Source organism: Diachasmimorpha longicaudata, unplaced genomic scaffold (assembly GCF_034640455.1).
Source record: "Diachasmimorpha longicaudata isolate KC_UGA_2023 unplaced genomic scaffold, iyDiaLong2 ctg00000120.1, whole genome shotgun sequence".
NCBI lineage: Eukaryota > Metazoa > Arthropoda > Insecta > Hymenoptera > Braconidae > Diachasmimorpha > Diachasmimorpha longicaudata.
Genome location: NW_026973934.1, coordinates 62,501 through 65,000, shown reverse-complemented (window position 1 = coordinate 65,000; position 2,500 = coordinate 62,501).

Below are 2,500 nucleotides of genomic sequence, written 5' to 3'. Positions count from 1 at the left end.
AGGATCAACGTTCCAAGACACCACTGAAAATTAATAATATCGGTTACTTGATAAAATATAAATTAGTTGTATAGAATTTAGTTTAATTTTATGCATTCAATTATATCTGAATATATATTTTTTTCAATTAAAAATTCTGGGATGCTATTTTTGCATACCAACAAAAATAGCATCAACGTTCCAAGACATCATTGAAAATTAATAATATCGGTTACTTGATAAAATATAAATTAGTTGTATAGAATTTAGTTTAATTTTATGCATTCAATTATATCTGAATATATATTTTTTTCAATTAAAAATTCTGTGATGCTATTTTTGCATACCAACAAAAATAGCATCAACTTTTCAAGTCATCACTAAAAATTAATAATATCGGTTACCTGATAAATTATAAATTAGTTATATAGAATTTAGTTTAATTTTATGCATTCAATTATATATGAATATAATTTTTTTCAATTAAAAATTCTGTGATGCTATTTTTGCATACCAACAAAAATAGCATCAACGTTCCAAGACATCATTGAAAATTAATAATATCGGTTACTTGATAAACTATAAAATAGTTGTATAGAATTTAGTTTAATTTTATGGATTCAATTATATATGAATATATATTTTTTTTAATTAAAAATTCTGTGATGCTATTTTTGCATACCAACAAAAATAGGATCAACGTTTCAAGTCATCAATAAAAATTAATAATATCGGTTACTTGGTAAATTATAAATTAGTTATATAGAATTTAGTTTAATTTTATGCATTCAATTATATATGAATATAATTTTTTTCAATTAAAAATTCTGTGATGCTATTTTTGCATACCAACAAAAATAGCATCAACGTTCCAAGACATCATTGAAAATTAATAATATCGGTTACTTGATAAACTATAAAATAGTTGTATAGAATTTAGTTTAATTTTATGCATTCAATTATATATGAATATATATTTTTTTTAATTAAAAATTCTGTGATGCTATTTTTGCATACCAACAAAAATAGCATCAACGTTCCAAGACATCATTGAAAATTAATAATATCGGTTACTTGATAAACTATAAAATAATTGTATGAAATTTAGTTTAATTTTATGCATTCAATTATATATGAATATATATTTTTTTTAATTAAAAATTCTGTGATGCTATTTTTGCATACCAACAAAAATAGGATCAACGTTTCAAGTCATCAATAAAAATTAATAATATCGGTTACTTGGTAAATTATAAATTAGTTATATAGAATTTAGTTTAATTTTATGCATTCAATTATATATGAATATATATTTTTTTCAATTAAAAATTCTGTGATGCTATTTTTGCATACCAACAAAAATAGCATCAACTTTTCAAGTCATCACTAAAAATTAATAATATCGGTTACCTGATAAATTATAAATTAGTTATATAGAATTTAGTTTAATTTTATGCATTCAATTATATATGAATATAATTTTTTTCAATTAAAAATTCTGTGATGCTATTTTTGCATACCAACAAAAATAGCATCAACTTTTCAAGTCATCACTAAAAATTGATAATATCGGTTACCTGATAAATTATAAATTAGTTTTATAGAATTTAGTTTAATTTTATGCATTCAATTATACATGAATATAATTTTTTTCAATTAAAAATTCTGTGATGCTATTTTTGCATACCAACAAAAATAGCATCAACTTTTCAAGTCATCACTAAAAATTAATAATATCGTTTACCTGATAAATTATAAATTAGTTTTATAGAATTTAGTTTAATTTTATGCATTCAATTATACATGAATATAATTTTTTTCAATTAAAAATTCTGTGATGCTATTTTTGCATACCAACAAAAATAGCATCAACTTTTCAAGTCATCACTAAAAATTAATAATATCGGTTACCTGATAAATTATAAATTAGTTTTATAGAATTTAGTTTAATTTTATGCATTCAATTATACATGAATATAATTTTTTTCAATTAAAAATTCTGTGATGCTATTTTTGCATACCAACAAAAATAGAATCAAGCAAAAATATCACTTATTTTTCCAATTTTCGACTTGTAGAACGATCAAGTATACTATTCTTTGGATTCTAAGATTTTTTTCAAGTGATTATTTTCAAAGTTGGGAAAAATGAAAAATTATTCTAAGTCCCCATTCGTAGTTCTTTTTGATTCGTATTGCTTCGGCGCAAAGTAGGTAGGGACACTTATGGATTTCTCAATTTTTGGATAGGGACAGCCGGATAGCCGTCATTCAGCATAAAAGCTATTGTTATATGCATAGTTTGATGTGAGGAATGGGAATTGATTGAAATTTTCACCCGCCACTTGCCGGCTGGCCTGATTTTAAGGTTTGAGAATCTTGACAACGATTTTGCATACCGACAAAAATAGCATCAAGCAAAAATATCACTTATTTTTCCAATTTTCGACTTGTAGAACGATCAACTATACTATTCTTTGGATTCTAAGATTTTTTTCAAGTGATTATTTTCAAAGTTGGGA